The sequence below is a fragment of the Lagopus leucura genome, unplaced genomic scaffold (genome assembly GCF_019238085.1).
Source record: "Lagopus leucura isolate 7727_CA_CO unplaced genomic scaffold, USGS_WTPT01 Super-Scaffold_741, whole genome shotgun sequence".
NCBI lineage: Eukaryota > Metazoa > Chordata > Aves > Galliformes > Phasianidae > Lagopus > Lagopus leucura.
The window spans coordinates 6,558,044-6,578,055 of record NW_024962256.1 but is presented as its reverse complement, the minus strand read 5'-3'; positions in this window follow the sequence as shown (position 1 = coordinate 6,578,055).

Below are 20,012 nucleotides of genomic sequence, written 5' to 3'. Positions count from 1 at the left end.
CTTTTGTGGGTACAAGGAAAGAGATAAGTTTTACCTTTTTTTTTTTTTTTCCTACTGTCCTGTATTTAAATAAGTACTTTATTTTTTGTCAGCTCGAGAGTTTTGCGTGGTGTGTGGGCTGAATAAGAAGAAACAGAAACAAAGAAGAAACAGAACCAAAAATACTCTACTTGTTTAAAGCTATTATTATTTATGCATTCTTGGGCTTAGTAAATGTAAAGAGAAGTTGGCCCCAAAAGTCCATTTTCCCTCTACTAGGAGAGTCTGATGCTGTTCATGTCCAGGTGCCACGTTCTTCTGAATGCTTCAAAATTCCTTTGATTTTTTTTTATTTTTTTTTTTTCCTTCTGAAGAACTCAAGTTTTTAAAGTCATTGAGTCTTTGAGGAGATCAAGAATGTAAATACTTATCTTGAAAAATGTCTGGATCTGTTATGTTTTACAGTAAGCTGCACCCAATAAACAAGGAGTTTACTTCAAGTCAAATGTTTTCGCAGATAAATTAGGATTTGAATGCTTAAAAGAATTATAACAAGAATGGATGACTGTGTTTTCTCAAAATTGTTCTCAGTGAAAAGGACCCATTTGAAACAAGCAAGTTCTCTCCCTGAAGCTTTTGCATGTGTGTGCATTCACTGCAATGCCTGAATTGAATTGGTAAAATAAACGCCAGTTATTTTTAACCAAGATTAATATGTTTCAGGCCAAAGGTTTGGTATTAGTGTAATGGTGATTTACTGTGTAAGTACTTGAGGCTAAAACAACTTGCCAATAAATAGTAATTTGAAGTTTTATGGCACTGATTTGAAGAGTTTAGATTCGCAGTCTGACACGGAATAGTGCATTTTTGTTCATTAGCCTTCAGGATGTTTGGTGGGCTTTCTAGGTTTAGCTTTTTTTTTTAGGCAGGACATCATATTTCTTTCAGGAAGATGTTTGCAATATGGTAATCTGCAGTTAGTTGTAATTTGTTGTGATGATGGAGTTGCATGCAATCGCCAGGACTGTAAATCAGAGACTAACCAGGTTTCTGCAATGTAACATCATAAATCTCACACTATGGTTTCCAAATGTATCAGCTGTAGAAACTCTTCTGTGGATAGAAGCAAATGGTATCCTGGCATTTGCAAAGGTAGGTTGCACATGGTTACTGTTATAACCAAAGTAGATGACACCTTGAACGTTAATCTGGAACTTTTCAGTCATGGTGTAGGTTTGTGCAAAATGTTCCTGTCCCAGACTCACAGGGTGCAAGTTTCCACAGTTTGATACTATTTTTAAGCACCTGCAGATGAGTGTTAGGTACAGTGGACCTTTCTGCTGTTTGTATACTGAGAAGCTAATACTTTTTCAATGAAATTATCAGTGTTTGAACATCCGTTATTTATACGCATAAAAGTAGTGTAGATTAAGTACACTATGCATCTGCTCATAATAAGAACTTGAATAGTGACATTTAACATTTATTGTTCAAATAAAGATGCTTATCTAATCATAAGGATCAGCACTGTTTCATTTGAAAACATGAAAGAAATCCAAATCCACAGAAAACTCCCACTGCCTGGGAATTCAACACTTTCTATTTGTCACAGCATTGCAAACCCTTATGTAATGGTTTTCACTTTCAGTTAACTAATTAGTTTTATGTTAGACTATTAATAATGTAATTATTAGGAAGTATGCAAAACATTTGCTTTGAATTACTTAGGTGATTAATTGAGAATGATTGCATTCCAAGCGTTTTGGTATACCTAAACTGCTCTCTTAGAATGTTACTTAATTCCCACATATATACTGTGTTCAAAAGAAAGCTGATTACTAGGGAAAACATAAAAGCCTAATGCAGCAGTATAGAGATAATCTAAATGCATAATAAATGAACACATAATTATACCTTTTATAAATGTTCTAAATTACTCATCTAAGACATTTTACATTCCTGACTTCTTTTTGCAGAGTACTGTTGCTCTGCGCTGTGAATTTTGACCAAGTAAAACTTCCATCTGAGATCTAACTTCTCCTGGTTTTGAGCTGTTAAAGCAGTCCAAATGCTTGTTTCAGTTAACTGAAACCCTTCTAATCAGCTTAACTATATAATCTACTGAACGAAATTTGAGATTCTTTCAGTAAATGAAAAGCTTTGGCGCTATCTCCCAGCCTGACTGAAATTATCTATGCATAGGTATGTACTTAAATTATTAATTTCTGTGCAAGCATGTTGTGTTGACAAAGCCAAATATTGCTTACATCAGTTGATGATATCTTGGGATGGGCAATAGATAAGGAGACTTGTCTATACTTCTTCCTATATCAGAAGCCTCAGGGAAACCTAAATCTACGCACCAATTCCTTACCCACTAATTTTGTCTTTCTTCAAACTACAGTCTTGATATCCTCTAGTGGCTTGCATCCTTTAAAGGGAAAAGCTTGTAGCTTCACAAGTGCAATTTTATTGTGAGCTACCTGACCTGATCAGAGCTGTATTAGCTGTCCAACTTTGCCAGCAAGGCTTCTTAACTAACTTACTATTGCAGATGCCATAATACTGTGAGGTAGTTTGAGTTTTACAGTACATTTGGTCAATGCCAACTTAATGACTCCCCACACTTTCTCTCAGCAGTGTCAGATGTTCTTCACTGTAAGTTTCTCACTCGTCCACAGTCATGTTCTTACAACTCTATTGTGTTCAAAGGCCTGAACAATTAAGAAATTCTTTATCAACTCCTATGAGAAAATACAGCCTAAAATTTGACAACAGCATGTTAATAAAATAATTAATATCTCTAAATACCACATTCCTAAGCTCCTAAACCAAAGAGTGGCTGCAGGGACAGTTTGACAGATAAAAACATATATATAGTTGTTAGTTTTAATAGTTTTTTTGCCTGCAACCATAATCTGTATCATTATTTTTCAGTTTAATTCTGCTGGACAAGTTTCAAAGATAAATATGGTGTGTAATAAGCCTTTGCAACCTCTAATTTGTGAAGGAGTGTCTGTCCAGTTAATACTTGTTCATTGAAGCAAGGGGTTTTGAAATAGCTGAAGTACAAACTGTAATTACTGATGTCTGTTTCCTATACACCTATGGTTCTGGCATTTGGTCAAAAAATGTAATTATTGCTTAATCTCGGAGCATTTCCCATTAAAAAAAAAAAAAAAACAACTTTATGAGAATTGCACAGAGCTGAACACCCTCAGCAAGACCAGGGCAGGTTTTTATTTGGTATTGATCATATGAAGTTAATCCAACAGAGTCTTCTTCCCAGTTATTTCTGAATGTTGTTCAGAAATAGGCATCTATTTTTAATGTACCTCCAGTGCAAGATCAGAACATCTTAAAAATAATTAAATATCGTAGTGGGGTTTTTTACTTTACAAAAGGGATTTCTAAAAAAGAGGAATGAAAATCTTTATTTATTCAAAGACAAACTGCAGCTGGTAGGAAAGGAGCAAGTGGACACTCTTCCATCTTTTGTCCAGAGTTTGTCATAGCTGGAGATAACTTAAAAGAAGTCTTCCGTAAATGAGGAGGGTGCCTAAATCTCTCTGAAAGTTGATGGGAATTAGGTACCTCATTGCCATCTGAGCTACAGAGAGGGCAAGAAACTGGAACACTGGATGTGAATGTTCCAGATGTCCCAAGAATTAAAGGAAGCACCAATTTCCTTCAAGGAAACTTGTCATCATTGTCTAAAAATGACTGCATTGCTTTGTATCTGTCTACAGCTGTGTTTATTTCACCATCAAATCTTGTATTTCTGGTTTCCTTAGAAATGGGTAACAAAGTTGAAAGTTTATTTCTATTTCCTTGCTTGCGATCAGATTTGGAATATAACACTTTATTCTTACAAAGCATAGAAATTGGCTGTTTGCATTTATCAGCTTCTAACTGTCATTATGAAATGAGCTGTACGGGTTCTGCACATGATGGCTCTTACCAAGTTCATTCTTGGATTATAATTGATAAATACGGACGCTGCTTGAGTAGAAGAAAGCTGTCTGAAAAGAGCCTCAAGCCATGATGGTGGTTGAGTTCCGACTCACAGAGAAGTGTGTCAGTTATTGAATAATTGTCTAACTTACAGTGTTCACTGCTCTTGACTGCAGATGAAGTGACTTCAGATCAATATTAAGTGACTCCAGAATGAATTGAGCAGTTTTATTTCTCTTTTATGTTTCAGAATGAACTGGCCTCTCACGACTTAATTTTTGCAGTAACCGAGTGTAATTTCACATGATACAAGAGAAAAGTTAGGCAGGAAAATAAGGATTGTTACTCAAATGGGAACCATGTGCCGTCTTTAAAAGGAAGTTTTGCTCATCCTTTTTGATGAGCTATTTAAAATAACCGATATATCTAGATGTGCTGCTTGAGGAATATTGACTAAAACAGTGCTGTCTGTAGAGTCACTTAGCCAGAAGGAATGTATATTTTAAGTCCTTCTGTTTAGAGAGTTGACTGATGACCTTGTGGGATCGTGCTTAATGCTGAAATACTAGTTAGCTTTTACCAGTGGAGGCCAGTTAACTCCAAACTAATAGTCCTTTGAATTAATGAGACCTGTTCCATTAGATGAGGAAAAGATGCCTGTATCTTCTAAGGTAAACGCGCTGATTTTGTGATAAATCAGCGTAACTGGAGTGATTCAGATTTTTTTTAATATATTCCTCTTCTATATAATTTATTAAAATACATACTCCACAGTTACATTCTGAGCGTGTCATCAACTCCCTAGACTTCTCTCTCTTATAATACTATAGGTTTCCAAGACAGCTCTAAATAAAACCACATATGATATGCCAGTATAAACCAAACATCCAAAGAACATTGGCATGTTGGTGCAGTGCATGATTCAGCTCGCAAAGAATTAAGGAAGGAGCTTTTATTTTTCCTAGAGTTAATGAAGAGAACACTGAGAGCAGCCTGCTAGCAAGAGCTGTCCTCTGTTGTCTGCTGATGGAGAACACGAGCTGCAAACAAGTGAGTCAGCCAAATGGACATTTCCAATTTGAATACTTCGCTCTTTATAGAAATAGATTTCGAAAATGTCCATAGAAGTGCAAAGGGCCTTTCTTGTGGAGATATGTACATCACGGGTTGGTTTGTTGCTAAGAATAATTTCCTTTGCTTCTCTGGCTCTGCTCTTTGTTTATTCAAACAGACATCATTTTAAAATAAGCTTTGCTTCAGATTGCTTTGATTTTTAAAGAAAACTCAAGGAAGGGATTTGGGTGCACTCTACTGCAGAAAAGCACGTTTTTCTGAGCTCCATGGGACTGCTGTTTCATCCCATACCTTAAGCAGTCTTTCTAAAAATTCTCACTTCCCACCTCAACGCACACCTTGATGCCACTCTGGCTGTGCTCACCTGCTTCTGAGTCAGATCACAGCCTGCAGCAGGCTGCTGGCCATTTGGGTTGGGACTTCACGTTCCCTGTCTCTGGTGTGCTTAGCAGTTTCTGCTGCCTTTTCAATCTCATTTTAAAGGAAAAGGTGTCTTGGTTTTAAATCTTTTTCCCTTTCTGTTCAGAGTGTGACTCCAAAAAAGAGTGACAGCACAAATGGAATGTCGGACTAGAATGGTAATCTTTCTAGAAGAGGAAAGAGAGAGGGATACATGTCTTGTCCTGATGTTACGTCGAAGTGTGCTGCACTCAGGAGCCCCGTGCTTAGTCTGACAGTCCTCTCATGGAATCAACCTTCATGGGTTTTGATAGCTGTTGATAATGCTGGATATTGTCAAATCTGACTGTGGGCTGGAGGTTGGAATGATTTGGTATATTTAATTTTTTATTTTCTGGTTCATTCATGCTCTAGGATCTTTCATTGTGCAAGTGGCACAGCTTAGCCACGGACAGGGCTGTGTAAAATCACCAGGAATTGTATTCCCAGCATTATGCTGCCCTCAGTCAAAAAGAGCAGTGCCCTTACTTCAAAACTTGTCACACTGGAACAAATAAAGATGACAAAATTTGAATGAAAGCACACTAGGCTGGGAGTGAGTGCCTGCATTTGTTAAGGGGAACAGATATTAGCTCCTATTTCTGTGCCGAGTGGAGAAGGGTTTATAAACCTTTAATCTCTGAGGGAAACTGTTAGACGGAGAAAATGAAGCAGGCACTGCAACATTTGGTGCTGCTAAACCTACTGTAGCACTGAAACAGCCCTCCAACATGTTAGCTGCCTTGCATTTACCTGAGCTCCATTCTAGCATTAACGTCATTGATTCTAGCATGTGTGTGTTGCCAGAGTTCTATTGGGTATTTTCAGAATCTCATAATGTAATTCCCATTGGAATTAAAGTGCTCCATAAAATCTCTGTATCTTGGTCTGAAAGTGTTTGGAATATTCTCTTAAGTAAGGTGAAGTGGAAAAGATGATGGAATTTTTAACTAACGCCTATAAGAAAATGCTATTAATGTCCAGACCTGATTTCTTTGCAAGGAAAAGGGTACACTGAATCATTACAAAAGTAACAGAGAGCAAATTAGGCTGAAGGAACAAAGATACAGCAGGGCTGGTGGAAATGCTTCCAGATCCACTGCTGTCAATGTTGAGATAGTTTCTGTGTATTAACAAACAAACAAATACAGATGCCTTACATACCAAGTGACACATTCTTAATGTGGGATATGTTGAATACTCAAGGCTATCTAGATACTATTTGTCCTTCAGCACATGAGATCTGTAAAATTCATCACGCCTACTACTTGTAGCAATGAAAAAGACCTTTCCAGAAATGTTTTTATGTTGTTTAATTGCAGCTGGCGTTTCCCTTTCATCACCCTCGCACTGGAGTATGTGTACCAGGTCACCATCACTAGCACTGTAGGTAGAATGGTAAGAACCAACATAAGAAACAAGAAGACCACATAAGACAAATTTTCAGTGCCATTTGGAAGCGCACGCACCTTCATCGTTAGTTTCTTAGCTTAAAAGGGAAGAGGAAGCTCCTGGACAATAGGAGCAGAGACATCAGCAAGTATATTTTAGGGAGAATATTTCTGTAATACTGAATGGCTTTTCAAAGTATCTCTCTCTGGTCATGCAATGGGGAAATTAAAGCCACACTGTAATTTCTTCTTGTCATATCTGAGCTCCCTCTGGGGTAGATTGAACATGTACCGCTTGCTGAGATGTGAACAAAATATGGCTCGGGCAGCAATTTTACTTTCACTGCCACTTGGTCAAATGTTCATTCCTATTGCAATGCCCTCAGTTAGCAGTGCTGACTTGTAAGGGCCCAAGCATGAGCATAAACACACTTTTCCCCCCTGCCCCAGTAAAAGCAGAAGCAAGTTAGTATTGGCCGAGGCTATGGAGAGTATGACTCACAAATATAGAGATCTGATCTCACGTGAATCATAACAAGAACAGGCAACCTGACACTTGACTTTCATGCAGTAAACCTGGCAGCAACCTTTGTGATTCACAAGTCATCTGTTGTAAGGCCCTGCTTTCTGCTGTTCATAACCTTCAGGCCTTCCATGTTTTGAGTTTGTCCCAGACTGAGTACTTTCAACTCAGTTACTGTCACAAGTAAATATTAACTGGAAATTTAGATGTGACAGTTGTACCCATGCAGGATTTTAGAAATAATTGTTAGAAAATTGACATCTTCCGTATTATTTGTTGTGAAATTTATCCATGTTGTTGATATTTCAAGGGCTGTCTCTTCAGGGTGCTGATTTACTAGTGTGATGTGCCATAGACTAAAGATCTTCGGTACAAATCTGAACAGAAGCTTTGTTTTATTTATTTTTTATTTCCATTTGTTTAATTTATTTGTTTCAGTATTTCTGTAGTATTTCAGATTTAGCTAAATGACACTACAAATGTCAGTGTACCTCACTTGATATTTTACAGCACTGCTCAGCAGTGCAATTCATCATGTAAGCATAGATTTTTACTAGAAGAGAAGGAGTGTAAGTGCTTAGATCACATACGTGCCAACTGAAAAAAAGATGTCCATCTAATAACACACTTTAAAAAGTGAGTTTATCCTGAGGATAAGTGTGTACAGCTCTATTGAAGCAAGTGGTATTTTCATATAAGTGGAGCTGCACATGTTTTCTCCAGGGATCACTTCAGTCTGCTTTGCCTTTGTTTTCTACACTGAAATTCTTTAAGATAGGAAAAACTTGCATGGTATTTGCATGTACTAAGTGCCTGGCATAGATCAGAGTCTTTATTTCTCACTTTTGCTAGCAGTACAGTCACTATTAAAATTAAAGAAAAATTAAAACAAGTAATTAATCCTGTATGAATGTTCAAACATTCTGTTACTAAGAGTTATTTTCTCCCCCTAGACCTAGGACTTCCTCTGTGTATGATCCAAGTAGGCTAGTAAAAGTCCTTTCCAGGAAAATACAATTTTGAAGCACTGTGACTGTGCTATGATACTTACTGTACCTGAATCTTTTTAGATAACAGGCATCATGCTGTCTTTGCTTTATTTATCTCTGATCGAAGAGCAGGGGAACACAGAAGCAGCAGTCAAGGAGCATATTAGGGGTGTACATACTGTTTGTGATAGTAAGATCAAGCAGAACTTGTGAGAATGAGAATTTTCTTCATCTAGAAATTTGGCTGCACTCATTATAAGATCCACACTCACGAAGGGAAAAGAGCAACCTGGAAAATCTCTCTTCTTCCCAGAAGGGCAGCCTGATGCTGGTTTAAAGGTGTGGGATGGGACTTTGGATACTTTTCCATGATCTTTTTGGACCAGTCTAAGTAATCACACTATTCACAATCTGTGCTGGCTAGCAACCAGCTAGCTCCAATCCCAAATCTGTGCAGGTCTATTAGTGCAGAGCTGAGTCCACTCTATTAAGCCTTCTGAGAGTCCCTAAGCCTTGTTTGCAAATGTCTGGATGGACGTTCCTCAGAAGATAGTAGTTCAGTATGCAGCACTGGTACCATTTCACTGTGAGACCCTGGAAAAAATGCCTTGAGCCAGATTTTTAAACACAGGGAGACGTCCCAGAACCTACTGCTGAAATGCTACTGATCTTTTAAAAGGCGCTGCTCAATTGCAATCTATGTTTTTGCCAGAGGGTATATATAAAGCCACTCAAACTTTGACACTGCCTCTCGGGGGGGCTGTGAATGTATTTGTGCATTAACCCCAAAGTACAGGCATGCTCTTTCTGATCCAGTGGAAATGTAATTATTTATACAAACTGACGTGACACAATTAGGGAGGATGAATCAAGCTAAGGATACTCAGTGTCTCAGTGGCTGGGTTTCTTCCCCAGCAGTGGGAAAGGTGTCCTCCCTTCCAAAAGAGTGTTCAGTGCAGGAGCCTCCCCTGGCTGCAATATATCTTTGAATACGACTTCAACCAACACCTAAGCTCTCAACTCTTTCTGTTTCAAAGTACTCGTGGACAGAGCCCTGAGCTGTTAGAAGAATAAAGGCTTTCACTACAGTGAAAGCAATTGTAGCTGCTTCTACCTCCTCCCACTGGACAATTCTCCTCTTAGAGATTTGTTTCTTTTGTTTTATTTTTCCAGACCAGCTCTCTGAACCTGGCTCTTTAAGTCTGGCCAAACCAAGCAGCCCAGTTCCTTTGGCAAATATCGTTTGTTGGTGCCTGCTACTGATTACTTTTCCCTAGACAGTAAGTAGACTTCATCTTTCTTTCAGGTTTCTCAAATGGTGGGCAGCAGCCTCACCTGTGTTTAGTATACTGAAAGCAGCCACAAGGGATTTTTTGCTCAGAGATATGATTTAACAGAGGGCCGTTAGGGTAGTTTGGTTAGGTTGTGGTTGGGCTCAATGATCTTTAAGGTCTTTTCCAACACGAGCGATTTTGTGATTCTATAAGGCCAAAAGAGATGAAGATAAATGGGGAATTGGCCACGAGTTACATAGAACTGGGGATACGCAGTAGTTTTATATGGGCAGGTAATTAAAGGTAGATGGAAAGCTCTATTTTGGATTTCTTTTTGAATGAAATCTAAGAAGGCTTCTTCCAAAACCCAGCTTCTTTTACCTTAACTTGTAAATTTATCCCAATTAATTTTTTTTCTTTTGTCATGTGAGAAAGATGAATTTTGTTAACCTCTCACATATCATTGTACAAGGAATACCTCTGCAGTGGGTTCAAAGAAGCATGTGTATATTCATAGGGAATACTTCCAAACGGTGTTATGAACTGCATGTGAAGTTTGCACCGATTCTAAGTGAAAAACCAACAAGATAATTGTTTACAGGAGAAGTTGGACACAGTCTCACTCAGAAGTATTCACCTGATCTCGGTACACTTCTCTAACAAAAGGTATACGCACAGTTTGAGGAGATGAAGAAGACTTTGGGATGACTTGCTGTTGTGAAAGGAAGGAAATGCTACGATTTGGCTTTTCTTCTGCAAGGTAGCTGTTGTATTTTCTGTAGAAAGAGACACCTCACAGCAAATAGCAGGGAGGCTGTATATGCTAGAGGGAGGCTGGGATGGAAAAACAGCCAAATTTTTTGTTTCAGCATAGCCTGGAAAGCAGCTATGCAATTAAAAACAACTGCTGTGGCTGGCCACACTGTATGAAGACAGCAGCACCCCATGAGCCACGAAGCTCCAGCTGCCCCCAGTGCTGGTGCAGAGCGCCTTGCCTGGCTTCCCCCAGCTCATTGCAGCTCTGATATTGTAATTCTGCTACAGTCGAGCGTGCCATTTGAATTCATTTGTCATATTCTGTGAGCTGGAATTCATCAAAGCATATTCACTAGCCTTTTAATTAGTGTTAGATTAGCATTTAAAGATATGGATAAATTCCCAAGTCTAACTTTGTTTAAAGGTGCATATTCAATACAGTAGCCAGGAAATCATGTATTCTCATGTACTTATTACCTTAGTAATGTAATTCTGTGAGGGAAAAAGGCAGATAATACATCCGACAAATATTAAATGTTATTTGTATAGATACTGCCTGTGAATTTAAAGAGAATCCTTCCTCATGTCTTGCCGTGAAACACACACAAATTTCTTTTGTGTCTTCCATGTTTCATTAAAGCTTTGTGTGTGGGGAAGAGGAAAACCTAATTGCTACTTAATTAATGGGATACTGTCAGATTAAACATATTTTGAAGAAATGAACTTTGTTTTTTACCTGGGTTGTCAGTAACACCTAGGTTTATTAAAAATGTTATATATTTTTTAATAATATCTAATATACTTCTCACCATTTATCAAACCAAGTCGTTTCTTCTCTTTGGCTGGTGAAACTGAAACAAGCTATTGCCCCAGCTTCATTGTCTGGATCCTATTAACAAACCCAGTGCTAAAGGACTTGAGGTTGTAAATAGCAGGAGATGATGCTTATATATAAACAAACAAACAAAAAAACAAAACAAAACCAACCCCCTCCAAAAAACAAACAAAAAAGCCCTCAAAAAATAACAGATGTAGAGGTCTGATTCTTCCAGACTTGTTTTGTTGTTGATTTTACAGGAGTTGCAGAAAGGATAGAAGAGGTGTGTATTACGTGTTAATGTTGCTGTACTTGGAAACAGCAACATATTCTGCAATATCAGAGAGTGCATTATTTACTAACTGGCTCTTATTTATGTATAGCAGTGGAGGCCCTTTCTGGAGGTTCATATTAATGCACTTAGCATCCTCATGAACCTATCTGATAATACTTCTACATGGAGAGTTAAGCTCCTTAAGCATTGTTCACACCTCCAAGAAAAATAATAGTTAAGTTCTTCCTTCAAATAAACTTTCTAAGGAAGTCTATAAATAGTTATCTGCTATCTCCCATGAGGGGAAACATGTAGACAGTTCTGTACCAAGTTATAAATCTTGGGCTGCTGAGTATTAGGTAGTAAATTAAACGAGGAGTGAGAGCTGCTTTCAATGGATCCTCCTCTTTCATTTTACCACGCGGGAATGTTTAAGTTGAATGCTGTGGAAAAAATCTGTGCCTCTGAGGGATGTTCCTGCGTGCTGAAAAATAAACCTGCCATGTAAAAGGCACTTCAGAATGCTTTTGTGGTCAAGATTTACCACGTCCTAGAAATATAAAAGCTCGCCTTGGTGTCAAACACAGTTGTATCATTTTAACATGGGTATGTGCGTAGCAAGTCTGCTCGTAAAATCTGACTTCACGTATCTGGGGATGTCCACAGGCTTCAATAGCAAACAATAGAATGCGGTTTGGCTGCTGCCAGAGAGTTGAGCAATTGGAACTCAGTTCCCAGGTCAGCGATTTCCTCTTACTGTGAGCAATTCACTCGTCGTTCTCTGCTCCACAGTTCCCTCTCATGAGGGATGGTGAGAGGAGTGAAGGGGCACAATCCCACCCTTGTGATGGCCAGAGGTTCCATGGTGCAAACCACACGAGTCCCTCAGTGGACAGAGATTCTGGACAGGACCATGGAATCGAACAGGAAATTCTGTCTGCTCTGAAATACCAGCAGCTCATTAAAACAACAGAAACAAAACACTCTAAATAAGAAATGTAATTGTAAATGAAATTCCATAGATGTGCACATTGTCTTACCATTTTCATCCTGTTTCTTGCTGTATGAATTTCCCATGGCGCAGTTGAATTTCGTTTGGACAACAACAAAATAATGGTAATGATAATAATAATAATGATAAACTGAAGGATTTGGATCCTAATCATAACAGTTAAGCTAGCTGCATTTATACTACAGCATAATCAAGGAAAAAGACATAATTAGGGGATCAGAGATGTGCAGACAACACAGAACACAGATAAGTCCTTTTTGGATGAAGCATATGGCCAGCAGCTGGTAGAACTCTGCAGATCTCTATGAAACCAAGTGATAATGTAGACATCCTTTGCTGCATGTTCCTGGGTGACAGTAACTGGTAAGAAGGAAAAGACAGGCCATTCTAAATCTTTTATTTAGTGAGACTTTTACCACTTTTGCTTCTCTTTTGAGAAGAGTAAAGAAGAAATGTAAACTCAAAGCCTCCTGGAAAGTATAAGCCTGTATAAAGGACGGCAGTGGTAAAACAGGCTTTTATTTTCTTTTAAAGACTCTAAATTAACTTTCAGCATATGTTAGCATGCATACGAAAGACTTGTGATGATTATGAGTTCTTTGTGTCGTGGTAGGTCCCAGAGATCAGGGTGCTATTATGCTGGTTGTTGGTAATTAGTGATTGTGTACTCCCTGGAGTGGCGTCTATCTCAATGAACAAGACAAAGGATGAGAACAAGGAAGTAGTATTGTTCTCCTTTTCCAAACAGCGAAATGAGAAACTGGAAAATTAAGTTATTTGCCCAAGTTCATGCAAGAAATCTTTGGCAGAATGTGGTAAATAAGGGTTTGTATTCTGTTTGTCTTGTAGGGAGATGTCTATCATTTAGCTATTGAAGAGAACACTTTAAAATGTCAAAATAACATCAGGCTGTAAAAAGAAATGATTTTTGTCACTTTAAAATCTGTTACAGCCATGTGCATGTGCCAGTTGTTGAGTTTTCTTGGCATATTGTTTTTCTTTTCAGCTTATTTCCATCTATATTTCTATGTAAAAACAGGTTAGCAGGAAAGCTAGGAGAGGAAAGAGCTGAGATATCGAGTGGGAAACAGAACTGTGATGAGGTTGCATGTGACAGTCAGCCCAGGATGTACTGCTCTGTTCATGGCCAACCCTCTGCCACCTCTGGGCTGAGCTCCAGTGCTCCCTGCCTGTGCTGACAAGAGGTGCTGGAGTCAAGATGGAGCCATAGCTCAGGGTGCATTTAGAGACGGCAGAGGCTTTGCCTTTGCCTTTTACCTAAACCTTTGGTATAGGCTTAGGTTAAGGAAGCAAGGGCCTTCAGAGCTGGAACTGACGTCACTGGGCTGTTTCTGTTATGAATGGCACGTGACAATCTGTGATCCTGAGCTCTTGTCCAGATCTTTTTAAACTCACACTTCTCTTCCCTACGCATGTCGTAGCATCTAAAATGGACTCCTTGTAAGAATTTCCTGAATCTGACAAACCTGCCCTATGTTTGCCAAGCTGTCATGTGTCCATTTTACTTTTGCAGTACTTCATGTGATGTGAAGAGTCCAGAATACAAATCAGGATCTTATTCTTGTTGCTTTTCCACAGGAACATATGAAAAAGAGATGCTGAATGCAGAACTGGAAGGTCTCTTTTCCCATCCTTTGATCCATCCTCTCTCTCCTTTACTAAACTGTGGTGATTATACATCATGAACTACAGTTTGTTTCATCTGCCCTTATTTCTTAGTGCTAAGAGCACCACGGTATGACTGCTGGGCTCCTATTGAGGTCAGGAGGTTCCCCTCAAAGGCAGTGATGAGGATCCTTGGACATCACCTTGGAATTTTTGGCTGCGTCATAAACAAGCTCTAAACACATTTTGAGACATTCTGGCATGGCATGGAGCCCAACTGGTGCAACATTTTGTAACACCATACAAAGTGGAAGGAAAAGTAACCAAATTAACAAAACAAAAAACTAAATACTATTTGGAACACGGGGTTGCCATAACAACTTGATGCAAAAGTCTTTGGCAGCAACTTTGTGCTCGGTGCTATTGAGGCTAAAATAACCTTACTCTTGTGTTAATACTTAGCCAGCATAGTAAATACTGTTGGTTACAGAAAATTAAAACTTTTAAATAGTGAAACTACTTTTACTGAAGTAAAAGAAACCTCTTAAATCTAAGTGTTTTGCTCCTTTTAAAAAAGCATAATTTGTCAGACATTAAAATAACAAAAGCCCTTTGAAAAAGGATTATGGTTTCTGATGTTTCACTACTAGAATGGATTTACTTTATATCCCACTGATGTTGTAATCTTGAATTCTGAGGTAATGTTTTAGCCCTTTCTTTTCATATAAATAAAGATTTCAATGATAGCACTTCATTTCTTCTGTAGACCTTTCCTTTATTTTTCAAACTACTCATTTTCTCTTGCTTAAAACCATTTCATCCGAATAACATACAAATTGGATGCAGCGCTTATTAGGAGGAGGGGAACGGTTAGAAAGGCAAAGCATTTCAAATCAACGCACTGCTGGCTGCTAGGTGGATTTTAAATGGAGGGTTTCCATATTGTGTGTTTTCCTTTATGGTTTGCTTCTTAAAAAGTCTTGTTTTGAACATTTCCCATTAAAACATATAGATGTGTATTTTTTGAGTACAGGGTGTTGTGCTTATATATATATATATGTATATAATATACGATATGTATAATTTTTACACTCATTTGAACACATTACTCTGTGTAGCACAATTATTTCCCATCAGTATGAAGCACTGATTTTAAAGAATGAAAAGGCATATTTTAATGCTGCTAATCATCCCTCCCTGATAAACAGCACCCTATATATCTTTTTGGGTAGCATGCATTTTAACTAACACTGAATTTCTTTAGAAAGTCAAAAATTCCACACCTACTCTGAAATTAAATCTGCTTTTTACACTTTTTTTTTTTTTTTTCTTTTTGTGAAACAGGTGCCCTCAGTGAGAGGAATTGCTTACAAGAGGGATTTATGGGCATGAGAAGCATCAAGGAGGTTTCTCATTTGAAAACTCATGGCAGGAAAACTGGGTTTTTGTTCAAGGCTGTTGGAATTGTCGTCTGCAGGAGAACTGCTCGGTCAGTCATCTTTTTTTCTTTCTTTCTTTCTGAATGAGGTACAGATTAGAGGATGAGGTGCTTGTGGGTCTCCAGCAGGACACCACTCTATGAGCTGAAAGAGAGTGAGGAAACCAGCCGGGCTCACAGCGGAGGGTGTTGAGGAGCTGCAGGCAAGCTGCGCATGGGATGGTGCAGGTGAGGTGGGTTGGTGCAGGTGAGGTGGGATGGTACAGTTGAGGTGGGATTGTGCAGGTGAGGTGGGATAGTACAGTTGAGGTGGGATGGTGCAGGTGAGGTGGGTTGGTGCAGGTGAGGTGGGTTGGTGCTCTGAGGGGACGGAACAGAGGGCGGCCGTCCCCAGCCCTCAGGTTGCGATGCCCGCATTCGGTCAGCAGGGGGCGCGCTCCCCGCGGCGCTGTGGGTAATACAGCGCTGCCTACGGGCACCGCTCGGGCTCTGCGCGGAGCGGAGCTGTGCTGGTGCCCGTCCTGGAGCCGCGCTCCGGCCCTGCAGGGCAGAGCTGTCCCACTGCAGGAGTCGTTTGAAGGGTCTCACCCCGCTCAGCCAGATCTTCGTGCCCTCTTGAGATCTGTGGCAGATTTATTTCTACTAATTTTTAAATACCAAGTGTATCTAGTGTACTCCTAATTAGTGTGAGAATAAAGAATCAAAGAGGGTATTCCTCCAATGACTTGTTTTTGAAGAGGGACAAATTAATCCCTTTGGATGTGGCTGAAGCCAGGAAAGATCTGTTTGTTCCTCAAACTGACTGCAGCCGTTAAACGATCAAAACTCCTCTCGTGATAAACAGATGTAACAGCTCCTTATTTCCTTGTGTACCCCTGGGCCCAGGGGCTCTCCTCCCAGAGCCAGACCTTCCCCAGCTAATGAAGGCTAAGGAATGTACTTCGGCTGGCACCTGACCTGGGATGTCACACACTGTGAGATATCTGCCTCAGAGCTCTGTGCATCCCTGACCTGCTGCATCCATTTGTTTTTTTCTCTTATGTTCTTGTGAGCTCTGGACGAAGCCCTCGATGGTTTGCTTGCTTGTTAGCACGGCCCAGCTTCCCTGAAACGATATTTGGAGGATGATAAGGGAAAATCTTATGGCTCAGTGTTTTTTTTCATGTGGTTCTCCCTGTAAATGCATCATAACATTTCAAGGGGATGCTTGTAATCTGTTTTAAGAGGGATCAGGTGGCATTTATGAGAACGATGCCAACTTCAAGGGCACAACTTTAAATCTTCCCCCATTTGCTTTAGCTAGAAAGCATGAGTGATGCTGAGGCGATAAGCCAGAGATGAGATTTTGACAGATGCCTTTTCCAATGGGATCCTGAGATAAGTGACAGGGAGATTTCCAGCCTGAATTACTCTCCAGGTCCCAGCGCTGGGCTAGGAATGAGTGCGACGGGGAAGGCATGGAAGCCACCTTTGTGCTCAAGTGATCAAAGCAGAGCACTGACGGCTGTTTAAATGCTATCAGCCCATGACAGACCCCCACGGGACCGCTGCACCTGCCTTCCATGCTCCTTTATGGCTGTGCCACGTCCCGCCGTGTGCTTCTCTTACCCTGGGGTGATGCCGAGCTGACCTCACCAGCGGGTGTGTGCTTAAAGCAGGGTAATCCTTAGCTGTTTGTTCCAGCAGCTCAGAGGGAACAGCAGCTGCTGGCCCAGTGTGGATAAAAGGTGTACAGCTGCAGGCAGCCACGCTCAGGTCGGATGGGGTTAGAAGGTGGTTTTCCCCCACACGCTGTCCCTGCCATGGGCCTCATGCAATGCACCCACTGCAGGACAAGATATATGGAGTAACTGGAGACTCTGATGTCTAAAACTCATCCCAACCCTTGCACGGTCCCAGAATTTGTGGCTAGCTGAATATGATAACGTAACAAAATATGCTTTCCAAGGGAACGTACAGGTCTCTTGCACACTTAAGGTAAGGAAGATAATGCTTCTATTTCACTTCAGGCAGGACAAAATATAGTGTAATAAAATCCCTTCGCTGCGCTCAACTTCAGAAAAAATGATGCTTTCACATGCTTTTTCTCTTGGATATCAGACCTTTTTCAAATAGAACCAAGCTGTAAATAGCAGTAAAAATCATTGAGAGGGGGAATTTCTATGAAACAGAGTGTGTGCCACAGAATGCTGAAAGAATGCATACAAAGATGTATGGATTTGATTATTTTTATCTCATATGATACACTTTCAGTGACTTTTTTTTCATACCCACAATTAGCAAGAAGTTTTTCAATTGAATTCCATAAAGCAATTTCCAGAATTACTAGAAAGAACAAAGAGGAAAAGAGCAGTTCAGGCAAGGAGGAATGCAATGCAATTTTAAAATAAATGAAAATTAATGCCATGGAGCATTAGGATTGTTTTCAGCAGGAAGGTTTGCAATGAAGAGAATAAATAGTCATGGCAGCTTGAGTTAAGGGTGTATCATATTCAGTGCTGCTGAGCCAGACCTGAGATCTCTTCCCTGAAAACCAAGGTGAGGTTTGAGGATAGGTGAAATGGCCATGGGATGGGGGATATGGCCATGGTTCTCAAAAGCTCAAAAGCTCAAAATCTGTGTAAGTGGGAGCTTGAGAGCCCAGAAGGGAAGGAAACTGCTTCTCAGACCCAAAGAAATGGATGAGGCTCAGATGGAAGGTCCAGTATTGAGCGCTGCTGGGGGAGCAGTGAGAGACAATGGAGACGGACAGATGATGGGTGGGATACATGTGGAAGGCAGAGTGAGCCCTTTTTTTTCCTAGGGAACCATATTTAAAGAAAATAAACTTCAAGACATATGGAAGCAGATCTTTAAGTGAAATGCCAAAACATTCAAACTTGCTGTACTGTCTCCGAAGGAGAGAGTGCTCTTGTTGCAGGATCTAAGGCCAAACAGAGCTGGCTGTAATCTGCTCTCTGCTTTTTCTACTCTGGCTATCCACATCAATTTTCACCCAGATATTATATAGATAAGGTTGCCCAGATGAATATATTTCTTACTTCTTTCTACTTCTTCCCACCTGTGGCTGCTGTAGTTCACACCGACCTTGCCTTTCTCTCAGCACAAAATCTTGCTGCTGAAGAACACGGCTAGACTGCAGCGCAGACACTTATCACTTTATTTTCTCCTATGAGCAAGGAGTGGAAATGTCTCATCTGGTGTGTTGAACTTGGATCTAAGTGCTAAAATGTTTACTGCTTTCAGTCCGCCCAGCAGGAGGCTCTGAGTAAAAGTGATGGTTGGCAGCCTGCTGCCGTTGGTACCATCCAAGTCAGAGAGGATCACAGCAAAACTTGCATGGTGTTTGAACTTCAGGCTTCTAATTATTTTAGGGGGGCTGTTCCACGAGCCATCTAGATGATTGTCTATTAACATTTGATGACATCTCAGCGTTTGAAGTACGCTTAGCGAGATTGCAGCGTTCGTATCTAGGAACTCCTGATCGTCTTCCACCTTCCCTAATTAATGCATTCCTGCACTTAATGGCATTCATACCAACAAATAATCCTGTTCTCCCCTAATGATATGCAACTGCACCTCAGTACTACAACGCAACGTGGATAAATACATATATGTTTTTGTAATTTTAGAAGAAAAATCCATGTGCTGTGAGTAATGAATTGAAGGTTAAGTGACAATTTTTCTTTATAACCCCTCATGTCTTACAGTCTGTGAACTGAAAACTGGATTAACCTTTAATTACCCCCTGTGATCTCTCAACCCTGAAACAACATTACCACTCCTCCTAGTGTTATTTGCATACAGCATTTAATGAGAGAAACATCTGTTTGCATATTTGGTATCATTAATATTATGTAGATGAGCTGAGTATTCATGTTGCAGTGGGCAATTGTGCGGAAATCCCCTTTTCTCTCATTTTTTACTCTATTTCCCCCCTCCTAACAATTCTGACTTGTATTAATTAGAAAAAGAGCTGCCTGGTGCCAGTAGTCCTGCATATGTAATGCACAGCTGCTGTGTGATCTGAGTGGCAGCACGGCAATATCCTGATGAATTCATAAAATATAGGATACTCATTTTGATGCTGGTAGGAAAACCTGTTGATATTTTTTGAGGTAAACTTACCCATCAATAAAATATATCCCTGAAAATTGAATTAACACAAGTGAGATAGATAACAGATATTTTTTTCCTCCAAACTTTGCTTATTATTTCTGTCTAATACGATAAAGCATTAAGCACCTAATCCAGCAGCCATTTTGTTGGCTAGGCTTTAGTTTAGCGCTTGATACCTGTTTCAGTTCTGACAAACAGAAACATTTCTTATGGCCCTACAATGAAATCTTTATTCTGTGCTGATCCACAGTCATTGAAAACTGATGGGCCACTGCATATGGTGAGAGCATGAAGCTGAGGTGTGGAAGAAGATCCTGTTTGGTTGGTTGGTTCTTCTCTTGAGAAATG